A 17,131-nucleotide genomic window follows, 5' to 3' on the forward strand; every position below is an offset into this window, starting at 1 on the left:
TCACCTGTAAATTTATCACCTGGGCTGCTGGTCGGCTGGTGGTCACGGGACACTATTTTTCACTTTATTGAATTAACGGCGAGAACATAAATGAATGGGCAGTGAATAGCGGCAATTTACGAGAGAGAGAGAGAGAGTGCATGGCGGGTACTAACGAAGAAGGACATTAGCGATTACACTAAGAGGAAGGCTACATAAAAGAGGCGCCGGGAGTCGGTAGTGGAGGCAGAGTACCTACAAAGGCAGGAGACAGGAGGTGACGGGCGGACAGCAATTACGTCATACACCTGTACGGTACTTGTCAACAGGTAAATACAGGTAAATACACACCATGCGAAAGAAGGAGGAAGAGGAGGAGACATAGGAGGAGGAGGAGGAGGATCAGGAGGACGAAGACCCGTGACAAAATATCGAAAGAAACTGAAATTTACTTTTTTATTGTGGAGGAAATAAACCTGTGTGTGTGTGTGTGTGTGTGTGTGTGTGTGTGTGTGTGTGTGTGTGTGTGTGTGTGTGTGTGTGTGTGTGTGTGTGTGTGTGTGTGTGTGTGTGTGTGTGTGTGTGTGTGTGTGTGTGTGTGTGTGTGTGTGTAATAAAAAAAACGGCAGGTCGTCACAATAAAACTTTACAACATACAAAAAAATATACTACTTGGATACATTTTCCACAGCATCCCATCCGTTATGTTTATATATTTGCACAACTTTTGGCGGTGTAAACAAAGCAAATGGGAATAAACTAATTTGGTGTCGCAAGCAATAGCCAAAAAAAAAAAAAAAAAACAGGGATACGATAATGATGATATTTATATATATAAAAAATCAGTATCACTCTCCACTTTAACTTTACAATTTTGTGGTAAAGTAGCGAATCTTGGGCAGGTCGTATCAAGCGAGAAAAAAAAGATAAAGAATCAAAATAACAAAGGAAGCCAATCCAAGAGGTATGGGCAAACAGGTAAGTGGATGGGCGAATATTCATGAACAGGATGAAGTACACTTACAACAAACAGACTGAGGTGGAACATGTTGGGAAAGGCTTTTGTCATACGGTGACTATTAAGAATGACTCAGATTATGATGATTATGATGATGATGCTTATGATGACTTGGGAAGTAATGCATACTGAAAAGACCAACAGCAGACACTAACCAGAAAGGGAGAGGATAGGTACGTACTGCGCCCTGGCACGACGCACAAGAACTACACACCTTTGCTTGTCGTGGGCTACAGCTGCTTTCCTGGGCTTACTATGGTGAGTGTCGCAAACATCCACTCGGTTATTTCACTCCTGAAAACAAATGAAAAGATGCAACCTTATTTATTTTGCAATCTATTCTCTCTACTGATTTACTCCCTTCACATAAATCGTCATTTTCTTTCTCTCACTCTGTCTGTCTGTCTGCCTTTCTCTTTATATGACTTTATATCTGTTTTTCTTCACTAACAAGCACAAGTATTGCTATAGATACGAAACATAAAACAAACCACCTTATTTAAATTCAAGAAGTAAAAAAAATAATTTATACACGTCGCGCGCGCGCACCCACCCATACCCACACACACACACACACACACACACACACACACACATAACCCTCCCCACACACACACCAAGATTCAATAAGGCGGAATACTGATTTTATTACCCGCAATTCAATAGAGCAGGACACACAGTGACAACAAAGCCTCACAGAACACTAACGCTGACAATAACCAATGGCTCAAGAAAGCAAAATAATTCACTGTTAAAACGTTACCTCGCCGCCCCCTGCCACGAGGGATTGTCTTGAGGCAGGGGGACGCCGCCCCCCCTCCCCCCTGCCCCGTCAGATCCGCCATGCACTTGCGGGAGGCACTGAAACAGCATAAAGGTGGGGGGGGGGGAGAGAGAGAGAGAGAGAGGTAAATAGAAGGCAAGAAAAGAGGTGAGAGGGAAGGGAAATGCGGGAAGGCGGAAGGAACAGGAGGAGGATAAGGAAGATGAATGGAGTGTGGGCGGGAGTAGGGAAAGCAGAAGAAGGGAGGGAGGGAGAGGGGGAGGGAGGGTTGGCAGCTACTAATCCTCCTAAGTCAAATGAATCTTGCAGGAAAGGAAGGATAAACTGCGGTCCTCGTTTTGTTGTTCGATGTTGCCTTACCAGCGTTGTCTTTACGGGTCTGTTTTGCTCTGTCCTGGTGTCGGAGTCCTCGTCACACACAGCCACTGAGGTGAAAGAATGGACCTTCCCTAATGGGTCACACGCACGCCTCGCCGCTCATCCCTGCTCGGAGGCGAAGGTGAGGACAGAAAGGCAAAATTGGGTCCCGAGGTTTGGGTTTAGGTCGCCAGCGGTGCATGCATTTCACTCACTCGTGTATTTCAACAGTCCCGCCGAGGAAATTCTGAAATGTTAGTGGAGAATTCACTCACCGAGACCCCCGAGCTGGTATTGGCGGTGCGGGCGAAGGGAACACATTTTATTATTGCTTCATAATGGTGCGCCTATTTTTAAAGGCTACTGCACACTTTGTTTTACGTATATGATTCAGCCGAAGAGCCGAAAACATGCAATGTCCGTTGAGATGCTCCAAATATATGGGGAAAAGCAAAACAGGAAAACATCAGTTATTTAGTCACTCCAAGGGTTGCAGTGGTCTTGAATTATATAGTAGGTCAGAGCACAAAGCCTTGGAAGTGAAGAGCCAGGGCAAGGCGGCTTAAACCTCAGTGCCGCCGCGTGATGTCAGGAAAGGCACCCATTCCTAAACCCTGAGCCACAACCTCGGAAAAAAACACCGACCCTGCAATTATGAACATGGGTAAAGGGAGGGTAGAAAAGTGTAGGGTAAGGTTAGGTAGGGCATTGGCAAGGCGGGGTAGATTAAGGGAGGGCAGTGCAGGGATGGGAAGGGGAGAAGGGAGATGAAGAGAGGGGATGGGAGGGGAGATAAGGGAAGGAACGGGGAGATGAGTGGAGTGGAGTAGTGGGCAGGACAGGACAAGGCACGACCGAGTAGAATATGGGGTGTATTGGAGTGGTCGTGCAGGGGGGGGGGGTGATGTTGTAGGGGAGGGAATAATTTGGCCGCCGCTCGCTCGCTGCCGCTGCCCGGAATTTCGATATCCAGCTTCACATATTCACTGTATTTAAAGCGGATTAATTTGGCCATTGTTGTGCGTTCATATAAACACGGCGCCCTCGGCGTGCGAGTAAAAAAGAGAATCTTGTTGTGATAAAACATCCCTGCCGCCCGAGTTCTCTAATTAAACTCGGCGCACTTTTCCAAGATATTATATCGCTGTGCAGTTTTCGGGGGAATCTGAAAAGCATTTTTAATCAAAGCCGCGTTACTGCAATAAAAGGCGGCGCAGGCAGGCTATTGGCGGAAATATTTGCATCCAGTGAAGATCACGTATATACCTATCCAGGCGCCCCCCCCCCCCCCTAGCCAGACAGGTTAGACAGGAAAAACCTGCAGGTGCACGGGATGACCACGCCGAATGTTTCTTTCTGTATCTCCGTCTATCTGTCTCTCCCTTTCTTATATGGTACAGGCCACTAATTTCTCATAACTTATTAAGTAATACACAAGCGCACTGTCTATCTTATAGGTCGAGTTACGCACAAAATGATAGGCTGACCAACACCGGCTGTCTACATGGGTGCTGCCAGCCGAGTATTGCCGCCCCAGCCGAGCACCGCTGCCCAGCCACGCACATTAGCATCACGGGGGCTGCATGCATGCTTACACATCAACCATCAGTTCACGGTGGCTCAGGACAGGACATTGGCTCACCTAAGAAACACCGTGATAAGGCTGCAGGAATGTGTTCTAATCAGATATAATAACTGTGACTGACGGAAAGTAGACATGGCGCTGGGGCCTTTCCCTTGGCTGCTTCAGGAAACCACGAGGCTGAAATTGAGGCTGAACATAATTTAAAGGCCTCAAAGCTTAATTATGTTAAGCGAAGGACTAACGAGGCCTTAACAAGATGAGGCGATATATTTGATTTTCCACGACTTAGCGTTTGGAAGACAGTGTAGTAACATATTATGTACATCATTTTTGTGGCACATACATTTAACATCATAAATGCTGTCTCAACTTTTTATTCCTCGCTCTTGGTCTTTAATATAGAGATTACAACAAAATATTATAAACGTATTAAAATGTCGATGGATTTCCTTGTCATATAGTAGCAGCCACCGCTGAAAGCCGTGTGCTCTGCTTCCCCGGTGACCCAAGAAAATGTGGCGCTGCAGCACAGACTCATTAAGTGTATTCGTGTCAATGTTTTCGTCTCCCCTCTTCATGTATCTCCTGTGCCGTCTATGTATTTTCATTGTCGCTGTCTCGTCTCCCTGTTCTCCGTGTTGCGTTATCAATGTTAGCTTCTCTTGTTACTCGTTTATCTTCTGCTGTCCGTCCTCGTCCTCCTATTGTTAACTCATACATATTGTTTACTACATACACTTACATTCCAATGTCATCCACACTACGCTACATCTTTACAAACTCATATACACTCAACCACCTCTTTTATGTGTCTTGTATATGTCGATGACCTGTGTGATTTTTGTCAATAAAGCAACCCGGACGGATATTGCTTTTCTCTACCTGTGAACCGATTAGCGTTTAGATCACTCGCTACCGCGAACAATATTACCAAGAAGGACACCTCTCCTCCCGAAATTGACCCCTCTTTCGGCCACCTCTTTTGATTCTTTATAGGAGTAGCGAGTAGCGGGCTTTTTTTATTACTGTTTCCTTTTTTTTGTGCCCTTGAGCTGTCTCCTTTGTTGTAAAAAAAAAAGAAAAAAAAAAAGAAGCAACAAAAGGAGAGTCCGCGAGCAGCCAGGCGCACTCCAAACAGCTGCCCTGGCATTGAAAGCTCACCTCCAGTCTTCTGAAGACCTGAACTGCAAACGTTTGCCCCAACAATAGGCCAGGGACAGAAAGACGAAGACGGTAGAGGAGGGATGGAGGGGGAGACAGGAGACGAGGGGTCAAGACAGGGGGAAAGCCATATTATTGAAATGTCATTACGTCTTGATACTATTCGTGTGTCATCGAGATCGAGGCCAAAGCCATGGGTGATATTAAGGGGTGATATCGGGGCCGAAGCTAATGAAAAAAAAAAAAAAATGTGGCCTCGAGTCCGAGACCAGATTTTGCCCAAGTCTGAAGGTATTCACATTAACCTCTCCCATTTGACTGTGCCGCAAAATGAATGCTGCAGAACTCGTAATATTAAGATATTAATCTCTGATTATCCCAATCTCTCTCTCTCTCTCTCTCTCTCTCTCTCTCTCTCTCTCTCTCTCTCTCTCTCTCTCACACACACACACACACACACACACACACACACACACACACGCGCGCGCGCCGATTGTTGACTTTGCAACGAGTATTTGGCTCCAAAAAAACAATGTCACCCACACTGAATCGGAATGATTTACATCTCCACACTCCGTCACACACACACACACACACACACACACTCCGTCCAGGAGGTTGACGTATTCAATAAATTAAAGAAATTAAGGACGCACAGAGCTACCAGGCCCACTGACCTCCCAATCAAAATCTATAAGGAATTTGCCCCTGAACTTGCCACCCCCATTTGCTCCATAATAAATGCTTCACTTAAACAAAACACTTGCCTTAGCGACTGGAAAACTTCCTTTGTCACTCCCATCCCCAAAATTTCCAGCCCACAGTCTCTTAATGACCTAAGGCCAATCGCCATCACGCCCATTCCCAGCCTCATTTGTGAAGATTTTATTTTTAACTGGGCTTATGATGATATTAGTAACCTCATAGACATCCAACAATTTGGCAACATGAAGCACTCCTCCACCACTCATTGCCTGGTCAGCTTTCTAGATTTCATACACAGCCACCTGGACAAACGAGACACCTCCCTTGCCCTTGTTTTTGTCGACTTCAGGAAAGCATTTGACCTTGTAGACCACACTGTTGTCATTATTAAGGCCACTGAGCTGGGGCTTCACCCTAATATTGTATCGTGGCTAATTGATTTCCTCAGCGCACGCCAGCAAATAGTTCGCTCCCAGGGCTCGGTCTCCCCTCCTCTTGAGCTGACGTGTGGCGTCCCGCAAGGCACTAAAATTGGTCCGCTTTGCTTCTTGGTGCTCACTAACAACGCTCTCATGGACACACCGCATCGCTGGAAATATGTTGACGACAGCACCTTGGGCGTCCCCGTCAACAACAGGGATCCTGGCTATGCACCTCTTCAAGCGTCGCTCAACAACCTTCAGGCATGGACGGTTGACAACAGTGCCACTATCAACCACACCAAGACCATGGTGATGCACGTTTGCACGTCCAAGAGAGATGTGCCACCTCCGCTGCTGTCTATTGGCTCACACCACCTCCAGGTTGTCCAGTCCACCAAACTATTCGGCATCACTGTGGACAATCAGCTCAACTGGAAGCTCCACGTCTCCAACACCGTCAGAGCAGCCTCCTACAAGCTATACATGCTGCGTAGACTCAGGACGCTGGGGGCACCGGCTGCTGAGCTGTGCAGTATTTACTCATCATTCATACTGCCAAAGCTCATGTATGCCTCCCCGGCGTGGTCATCGTCCCTTACCCTCACCCAACAACAGCAGCTTGAGAAGGTACAGAAGAGGGCATTCAGGGTCATATTAGGCCCTGACTACCACACCTACGACAATGCCCTGACCACCCTGAGTCTCCCGAGGCTCTCTGACAGGCACCAGGACGCCCTCAGAAAATTCGGAATCTCCCTGCTTCACCATCCTCGCCACCGCCACCTCCTGCCACCCGACGCCCCTCCCCCCACCGGCTTGACCAGACACCACAACATACTCATCCCCTTCAGAGCCCCGCGAACCGACCGTTACAAACGTAGCACAGTGCCCGCGATGGTGCGGATGATAAACAATGTCCAGTGACAGTCAAACCCAAAGGGCCGCGGTGGAGATTAGCACCTCGCCGCTACCCTCTCAGTGCTCCCTTAACACCACCCTCCCTCTCCCTTATGTCTCTATTTTTAGCTCTCCCAAACCACCCCCCACCCTCTCCCTCCCTCTAGTGTAGCCTATTTACTATTATTTTATTGTATTTTTAATTTGTATATTTTCAGCCTAACGGCTGCTATATATTAATAAACCTATTATTATTATTATTACACACACACACACACACACACACACACACACACACACACACACACACACGCACGCACGCATGCACGCGCACACACACACACACACCACATACAGAGCAATCGCCAGTAAGTAGGTAAAGACATCAGTCACAATCAGGTCAACGCTCGCTGGAAAATCATACTCAAGAGGAGTTTTCCGAAAGGGGAAGTGTCTGGCGCCTGGTCCTCTGCTCCACTCAAGCGGCTCACATTGTAGGTGCTCACAACATGACCAAAAAGAATCTCGCCACAAAAATGACTGAGGGATGATGAGGCTAACGCTCGGGAGGCTGCAGCGGTGGTCTCTTGGTTGAAATCGCAATGGTAGTCTCTTGCATGTGAATTTGAATTCGTAAGTATCTTGGTTAAGTTCAAAGTGGCAGTCTCTTGCATGGGAGTTTGGAGAGGCGTTTTTACTTATGCTCGGCGCGTGAAGCAGCCACAAGCACACTCCTCAGCCCGGCCGGGCTGCCATCAGGAGCAAAGCTTTCATGGGTCTCGGGGTCAAGTGGCTTCGGCGAGCGGCAAGTTGCTGCTTACGTCGCTGAAACTCGCTGCTGAACTAGTGATGGGAAGCCTGGCGATACTAGTTTGGCGTGTGTGTGCAGAGGCTACGAGGAAAGGCCAGAATTTGAACAACCTCAACTAGAGATACACAGAGGATACACACACAACGTGCCGCAGATGTATTAAAGACCCAAAGATAGCATCATGTTGCAGGAAATCGATGGAAGTTTGTTATCTAAGTCCAGAGGCTTGCCGAGAGATCGATTAAACAGCCTTCGTCATTGGTACGCAGAGATACTGAGACAATATGCCATAAATACACTAAAGACGTGACGATAATTTCTATACAACGTTATGAATTAAGTACAGAAGGCTACCGAAGCAAGGTCTCTGTAAAGGAAACACCCCCCAACACACACACACACACACACACACACCGAGGAGACAGAGCCCATATGCTTGAAATACACTGAGACGAAAAAGACCATATGCTTGAGTGACACAGAGACATAGGACTGACAGAAATATAGGCCATGTCACTGCGATACACAGGGAAAACAAAGACCATATGCTTGATACACTAAAGGACAGAGGTCATTTGCTTAAGTTACACATGGAAGAATAAGACCATATGATTGAGATACACAGAATAGGCAAATATCATGTGCTTGAGATACACAATGGTGACAAAGACCATAAGCTTGATACACTAACGGACAGAGGTCATTTGCCTAAGTTACACATGGAAGAATAAAACCATATGATTGATGATGGAGACAAATACCTTATGGTTGTTAAAAAGACTAACAATAAGCGGACACTGATCACATTCACTAGCACCATTATGTTCACGCCAAAAAATAGGAAAACAATTACCACAACACTAATTATCCTCTCTGCATGCTGATTATGCCTCACGCGGCAGTATTGGCAACGCTTCATGAGCTTCCAACAAACAAACAAACATAGCGACGACAACACTGCTTCTACGTGACAGCTGTTGCGTCAGACTTAGCTGTGACTTAATGAATTAGTTTATCTGTGCGAGAAAACGGTTAGATGTGTGTGTGTGTGTGTGTGTGTGTTTGGAATAATAATTAATGCGTGTGTAGTAGTAAGCCCTCCCTAAGAAACAATGGCAAAACACACACACACACACACACACACACACACATACCCGCTCCTCCCCCTCCCCCTAAGGATCACCGCGCCTCAGTTCAGTTTATTTCCCTTCATAGACTACCACGCTTGTTATGCAGATGATCGGTGGTGGCAGGCGACGGGCAATGACAGCACTGCCCATGATTCTTCTTTGACACTGAAACGGGAGGCTGAGGGAGAGGAGAGTCATAGTAAACACAAGGGTCAAAGACAAGAATCTTTTACCACTTATCTTCAAATTATGATTTCTTCTTGTTCTATTTGATCGATCAATTGTAAAGTAATTTTCCGCATTAATATCACTGAATCCTTTAAACATTTTTAACACTTCTATTAGATCGCCTCGCATTCTTCGTTTTGATAGACTGAATAAATTTACTTCTTTAAGCCTTTGTTCATATGATAAATTTCTCAACCTAGGAATCATCTCTTACTCTTCGTTGAACCCGTTCCAACTTTTCTATGTCTTTTCTGTAGTAGGGAGACCAAAACTGTACATAGTACTCTAGACGAGGTCGAACCAACGAATTATACAGTTTTAATATTACTTTTTCCGATTTATTATTAAAGACTCGTCCGATGAAGCCAACCAATTTGTTTGCAGTTTTAACTACCTCTGAACAATGCTGACCGGGCTTTAAATCGCTTGATATAGTGATTCCAAGATCCTTTTCTTTACTTACTGCAGAAAGTTGTTTGCCATTCATTACGTACCGAACGCGATTGTTATTTTTTTCGATGTGCAACACTTTACATTTGTCAACGTTAAATTTCATCTGCCATTGATTGGCCCAACGTGCAAGTCGATCTAGATCTGATTGTAAAGCTTCTTCGTCGAATGTCGCAGTTACTTTACTAGCAATTTTTGTGTCATCAGCAAATTTTGATACTTTGCAAGTGAGCCCATCATTGATATCATTAACATAAATTAAGAAGAGCATGGGGCCAAGCTCTGATCCTTGAGGTACGCCGCTTCTGACGTCGAGCCAGTTAGATGTAACACCGTTTAGAACTACTCTCTGTTTCCGCTCAGAGAGCCAGTCCACAAGCCAATTGTGAATGTTACCCGAGATACCGTGCGCCAATAGTTTGCTGAGCAATCGTTGGTGGAGGACCTTATCAAATGCCTTTTGAAAATCCAGATATATGATATCTACTGATCTGCTTTCATCGAACACCTCAAAAATATAATGAAAAAAATCAAGTTAGTTAAACACGAACGTTTACTACGGAACCCATGAAAGAATACATTGTACTAGACGTGGTCTGAGGAAAATGATAAGCACAGAAGCATGAATCTGTTATAGAGAAACAAGGGCCTGCGACAAGAAAGAACTCTAAAATATGAGACTTGAGATAAAGAATGGACACAAAAACAATGGGGCGAGGTATAGAACAAAAAAACAAAGTGAGGGTCTTATGTCGTGAACTATATAACTAATTAATCTGTATACACGCATATAACAAGGAACAATAACATAATGGAAATGAACAGGTCATCGCCCTCTCTCTCTCTCTCTCTCTCTCTCTCTCTCTCTCTCTCTCTCTCTCTCTCTCTCTCTCTCTCTCACACACACACACACACACACCACGTTATCAGACGAAGCTTACTCAGTCAAGCCCCATCCCTTTCATTCTCTTCCCTAATCCAGACTTTTCGCGGATAACAATATGAACAGGAACGAACAGATTACACCCATCAATAGTCAAAGCCGGGGCCAGTCACGCACCGACCCACCCAAAAAGCAACCCACAAAGGAACACCGGATTATTCACTCCAATGATTATTCTATTACTCTCCACCGCGAATAATGCAGCACCCGTTGGATCACTTTATGCGGCGGTGCTCACGAGGGAAAGGGTTTGGGCGCGAAGTTACCGGCACGGAGTTACACGCTTGGGCTGGCGTGGACAGGATATATTGCAGTGAGGAGACTATATACCAACAATGTCTCTTTCACTCTCATCCCTTGTTAGTCTGTACCATCACGGGCACGTATGCATAAAAGGGTTCGTTGAAGTGGGGATTCATTTAATTTTTCAACACAAGCCGCGCAGAGGATATAACATGCGGATTGATGCATCAAAACCTATTAAATGATCTCCACTCCGTCCCTCATGTTCATAGTTATCGGAGGCATGAATAGAAGGGCTCAGTGTGGTTGGCTCTAAATTTCCTGCACCTACGATATATACTGTAAGATATTTTTTATAAAAGCATGCGAACAACAAATCAACAAGACCTATTCCATATCTTCCCTCTCTCGTCTCTTGTTCTGTATTCCTCGAGGCGTGCGTAGAATACTGTAATTTAATGGAATTTACATATGTTGCAGCCACAGTCCATCGTCATCCCTCGTCAGCTATTTTCCTGCTCGTCGAGAAAAGCGTGAAGAGCAAATACGAGGCAACGAAAGCACGTTCCTCTTCGCTACTTAAAAGAGAAAAATGGAACTATGATTATAATGGCGACAGATTGGTGATTTGTGTCGGGTGTGCTACATAATCTGTCGCCACGCTGCATCATGGCCCTCTGCGTGGGGAATGTGCTCACGTCTAGTACAATGTATTCACTGGTAGACGGTTGCTGAAATCATCGCTCAACCTCAGCTATCCTGAAAATCCCATTATTCGGCCTGACCATGTCTGACGAGAATCAGACATGATCAGACAGACGGCGGCACTATGCGTTACGATAAAGGTTCCTTCATCATCTGGCGGGAAAGACAGCATCGGATTTCTTGCTGTTAGCGGCTCGCCGACCCTTAGAATTAAATACACACAACTTTTCACATACGATTTTCAAATCCTAACGATGATGGGGAACGAACAGGAAGCAAGAAATATCTATACTTTCCTTTGTTATCTTCGGTAAATTGTTTATGTGTATTTTCCACGAGTAAAAATCAACCATTCAGGCAAACAACACTAGGAAGGGAGGGCTGGCAGACGCTACCGGCGGCGGTGGCGGAGGCGTGGGTACTGCAGCAGCTCCAGGAGGCGATCCACCCTCTTGGGGGCGAAAAAAAAAGAAATCCTTTCCTTCTCCTCCTCTGGTGCGAAGGGGTCGAGGCTCCCAGAGGAGTCGTGCCTGAGGGAGGGAGCGAGGCGGGCGGACGAGGCAGGCCAGGCGAGCCTCGTCCGCCGGGACGTTGCGAGGCAAGACGTGAGGAGAGACTGTCACCGGTGCCGCCAATATTCCTTTATGGTTCACAGAATGACACATTTCCTTTGAAGAGGAGACAGCACGCTCTATAGTGTTCACTGCCCCGCCGCGCGGCGCAGCTTTTTTCTTTATTTATCTCCATCCCAATGGAGCCTAATGGTTGTTAATATCGTTTTCAGTCCCCCGTAGCAAGGCGCTTGTCGTTCTAGCAGCATCACTTTACCTGCTCACCTTGTGACCGAGCCTCATGCTCGTTAGCATCGACACTGAACAGGTTATTGATGTGAATGATAGTAATTATAACTTTCGTAAGAATTTCCCGAACACTAATAACTTTTAACTTTTTGAAATTTTATCATTGAACTGCACCATATTAGATGTCAGTTTCAGCTCACCAAACGCTTAATAACTTTTCTCGTAATATCATGGATTTAATTACAATAATTTTGACAAACATGAATCAATCTTTTATGTATTAGAAATGCAATTAACATTTTCGAAGTGTTTATGGCGTCATATAATTCGTTCTGTGATACTGATTTTCTATATTTTTTTAATGTCAAAGTAATTTCTTTCACTTTCACAATGTTAAATTTTACTTGTTTTCTTGAGGCCTTAACGAACTCCGTACACTTGAGTAATATTAGACACTTGGCAAAAAGAGGCTTGACTCCAACCATTATGGTGTGTACTTATTTCCACAAAAAAATATACACTCAAACAAAATAGGAAGATCATTTCAGAAAGCGCAAACTGAACTCCTATCAAGATGTGCAAACATGTTCAGTTCACTTCCTGATATTTTCCACCGTGAAAATTGTAGATCCTCGAGTAACCTAACGCAGAATGGTTTCCAGCCACGGTACAATCTTTATGTGTGCATGCTGCAGGCTTAGTCTGTCTCCGGCGAGACGAGAGAATTTCCCATTTCGGTGTTTTCGTCATACTGGTAGCTGAATCTGTAGCGTGAAACTCTCGCTGGCACGGCCGCTACTTCGGGTCCGGAGGGGGGTGAAGAAGACCGGGGAGGCGCGCCACTGGTGCCCCGCGACACATGTGTTTTGTGTTTTAAGATTTTGCCAAGAAGTTTAAAAATGATCGCTTTTGTGTTTTAAATTTAGGACAAAACATTAGAAGACTGTTCTGTAGGATCTGGTCACTGCAATATGTTTCGAAGTAATCTGTCACGCTCCGGAACGTTGTGAATTTAAATCTGTAAAACAATACGTTGAAAAATCATGGTTAGATTTTCTAGGTTTTGACATCATGTTAAAGGAGATGTAAGATCGGTATCGCGTCTTAAAGCTTTGAGGGTGATTTTAAAACTGAATTTTAGGGCAAGTTTACTAATGTGTGTTTGTATGTATGTGTGTATGTATGTGTGTGTGTGTGTGTGTGTGTGTGTGTATAGATTAGTATAAAGAAATTTTTAACACTACCATTAACAAATTTACTACCAATTGGTCTACATTAGCTCCGAAAGCCACTCGAAACTTTGGGGTCACGAAATACTGGAACGCGGGGAAAAGAGCCATCAACAAAGCCTACCTATGGACGTGTGGAGGAATCTTTACCACAACCGTCCATAAGAGACGGAATAAGCGCTAGATGGCTTATGTTAGCACTGAAAACGTCCCATAATTAGTTCGGGCTAAAAGCAATTGTAACTAGGGAAAATAGCCCCTAATTGTTTACCCGTCCAGCCCCATAAGGCAAAAACAACAACAACGATATGCTTCTCCAACAATGAAGCAGAGGGAGATAGCAAAGACTTCCCAAATTTGGCTCTACAGGCGCCTTGCTGCGCTCTTTGAAGCTGCATGTGGTTAGGAGATTAGAGGTGACAATCGTGCTCTCATCTCATCATCTTTCCGAGGTATTTTATTATTTTTTATTTGTACGTTGATATAGTTAAGTTACCCATTCAGTACTGTCTAAAAGACATACAACTCACCCTTTCCTCCCGTATCTGTGATGAGGCAAAGGATGAGCTGTTTTTTTTATTTTTTATATATCTCTTTAGAGCCTATTCAATACCCCCAAAACATACAACTCTTCACTTTCTTCCCGTATCTGTGATGAGGCAAGGTAAGGGCTACATTATATCTCCGGAGAGCCTATTCAGTACTGCCTAAAGCATTCACACAACTATGTGTTTTCTTCCCGTATTTGTGATGAGGCAAAGTACGAGCTACATTTTACCTCCAGAATGCTATGTATTTCACGAGTATCATTATTTTTTTCTGTGACAGCCACGGAGAGGAAGTTTGAACGCTGATGTCCTTAGGTTACGTTCCACTTATGCTGGGATCACACATCTGCGATTTCGCTCTGCGACGGTTGGCGATTTTGAAAATGCACGAAATCGTGGGAGCATCGCCATTGTCTCAGCGAGTCTGCCTCTGTTTCAACTCACAGCAACATGGCGAGGGAGGGTCGCTCGCCTATACGCACACGAGGGCGACAGGCGAGGGGACGTCGAGGTGAATCGTACGTGAATGCGCGCGACTGTACGCAGAGGAGCCCAATTTTGAAAATAAAACCCGTTGCGACGGTTCGCGATGAACGCAGGGCCTGGCGACTATGCGCGACCGCCCTTCGTCTAGCCGCTCGACGACGCTCGATGTCGCACGCATGGTCGAGAAAACGTCGAGGGTGTGTCGCTGTACGACCCACATAGGCGGGCAACACTATCGCGCTCTCTCTACCAACCATCCCCCACACACCACACATTATATATATATATATATATATATATATATATATATATATATATATATATATATATATATATATATATATATATATATATATATATATATATATACACACACACACACACACACACACACACACACTAACTAACTAACTGCACTAACTAACTAACTGCAAAATAATAGAATAGTATTCCTAACTGCTAAATAATAGCCTAGTTTTCATGAATGGAAAATATTAGAATAGTATTCCTAACTACTGCTAAATAATAGCCTAGTATTCATGAATGGAAAATAATAGAATAGTATTCCTAACTGCTAAATAATAGCCTAATATCCATGAATGGAAAATAATAGAATAGTATTCCTAAATGCAAAATAATACTCTAGTGTTCATAAATGCAAAATAATAGAATAGTATTCCTAACTGCTAAATAATAGCCTAGTATTCATGAATGGAAAATAATAGAATAGTATTCCTGAATGCAAAATAATACCCTAGTGTTCATGAATGCAAAATAATAGAATAGTATTCCTAACTGTTAAATAATAGCTTAGTGTTCATTAATACAAAATAATAGAATAGTATTCCTAAATGCAAAATAATAGCCTGGTTTAACAAAATGCAAAATTATAAGCTAGTGTACACAGTAAAATTATTAGCTAGAGTACACAGTAAAATTATAATGTATTTCTCTTGACTACTTCATTAGCTTATTAGCAAGTTATTACAGATTGTAAAACTCTTTCCACTTACAATTTATTACCAAAGTTGTAGATACGGTATAACATGCAGAAAATCTTACACCATACGAATAAAATCCAATATTACTCAAAACAACTTACTTCGTTCCCAGATCACGACCCCCAAGTTAAGAACTGCTGAATTAGAAGCAAAAAACAATAAAGCAATATCAGCGACAGGAAGGGAGGGTAGCACGGGCTACTACTTACTTGAAGCACTGGGTGTTCGTTACTAACTGACTATCAAAATAATCAAATGTGAGTCGACACAAGCAACTTGCGTTGCCAGATGGGGATTATTTTACCATATTGGAAACCTATAAGGTTGATCACCCGAAATAATAACCTTAGCGTTAGAGCGTCGGGATATGCAGGGTGCCAAGATTAATTTCTGATTAGTTAGTTAGTTAGTTAGTGTGTGTGTGTGTGTGTGTGTGTGTGTGTGTGTGTGTGTGTGTATATATATATATATATATATATATATATATATATATATATATATATATATATATATATATATATATATATATATATATAATGTGTGGTGTGTGGGGGATGAATGGTAGAGTGAGTGCGAATAATGTTGCCCGCCTATATGGGTAGTACAGCGACGCGCCCTCGAAGTTTTCCCGACCATGCGTGCGACATCGAGCGTCGTCGAGGGGCTAGACGAGGGGCGGTCGCGCATAGTCGCCAGGCCCTGCGTTCATCGCGAACCGTCGCAACGGGTTTTATTTACAAAATTGGGCTTCTCTGCGCACAGTCGCGCGCATTCACGCACGATTCACCTCGACATCCCGTCGCCTGTGGCCCTCGTGTGCGTATAGGCGAGCGACCCTCCCTCGCCATGTTGCTGTGAGTTGAAACAGAGGCAAACTCGCAGAGACAATGGCGATGCTCCCACGATTTCGTGCATTTTCAAAATCGCCAACCGTCGCAGAGCGAAATCGCAAATGTGTGATCCCAGCATTTTGAACATTTCAAAATGTTTGCGCGACGGGCCGGCACTTGCAAGTCGCGCGAACTTATCACGCGACTATTGCGACTAATCGCAGGGACGTCGCTACGATGTCGAGCGTATATGCCGATTTCGGAAATTTTCAAAATCGCCAACTGTCGCAGAGCGAAATCGCGGATGTGTGATCCCACCATTACGGGGAAAACAACTCGACGTGACACGCTGTGTTCGTTCTCTAATGCACCTGTAATGGCGCTGGACTTGAATGAGATGTTGCTTTGTCAGTCGTATTGCCTCGCTTTGTAACTGAACAGCATTTCCACAGCGTGTAAAGGAAGGTAAAAACACTAATTATTCTCTTGCCTCACATCTTGCAAATACATACACACACACACACACTCCCCCTCACTCACATGTTTCATAACTTCTGTCTACAAATATTATCTCTCAAATGCCAAGTACATTTTTATCTCTATTAGATATAAATTAGGATAAGGTAGGCTAAGGGAAGGTTGAGTAAAATAAGGTAAGGTAGGGCAAGATCAGACAAGATAAAGCAAGGAAAGGTAAAGTAAGATAAGGTAAATACAGGTAAGGTATAAGCAGAGTCAAGAAGGAATGAAGGGAGGAAAGGTAACGTAATTGATATACCTGCCTCTCCTTGACTCACCTGTGGAGAACTCAAGGTGCAG

Source organism: Eriocheir sinensis, chromosome 65 (assembly GCF_024679095.1).
Source record: "Eriocheir sinensis breed Jianghai 21 chromosome 65, ASM2467909v1, whole genome shotgun sequence".
In the NCBI taxonomy this organism is placed as follows: domain Eukaryota; kingdom Metazoa; phylum Arthropoda; class Malacostraca; order Decapoda; family Varunidae; genus Eriocheir; species Eriocheir sinensis.